Below are 596 nucleotides of genomic sequence, written 5' to 3' on the forward strand. Positions count from 1 at the left end.
TTCACCAAATTTTTTTTTAAGCCCAAAATTCTCACATAAAAGTAGGGTTGGCCGTTGGTCGGGACGGTTCAGGCCTGTGATCCGGCTCACGGGGTTTCAAGGCTGGGTTGGGCCTGACCCAGGCCGGGTTGGTCAGAATGGGTCGGACCTATTTTTTTTATCCTGGATCTGGAACTGGACCCAGCCTAGCCCATGACTTGCCTAGGTGCGGGTTGGGGATCATGGGCCGGCACACGGATTTTTCGTCTAACTTTTTTTTATCTTTTTAATTATATTAAACTTATATTTACAATTATAAAAGTATTTCTAATTTATTTTTTAGTAATTTAAATTTTTATTAAACTAGTATTAAACTTTTTAATCCTTTCAAGTATACAAAGCTTAAAGGTCACTGTTTTGTTTCTCAATAGGCAAAAAAACCAACAAGCCAAAAACCTATGTTATTTTCGCTTTGTTGGCAGTTAACTGCAAACCCAAAAGGCTAAAGGAACAGTCAGCCTAACTAAAAATATATATCATAGGCCGGGTGGGTCGGGCATGGGCTAGGTCTACTTCTCTGACCTCAGGTTTAGGTTGGACCTAGCATGGCTCGTGAT

Source organism: Asparagus officinalis, chromosome 3 (genome assembly GCF_001876935.1).
Source record: "Asparagus officinalis chromosome 3, Aspof.V1, whole genome shotgun sequence".
NCBI lineage: Eukaryota > Viridiplantae > Streptophyta > Magnoliopsida > Asparagales > Asparagaceae > Asparagus > Asparagus officinalis.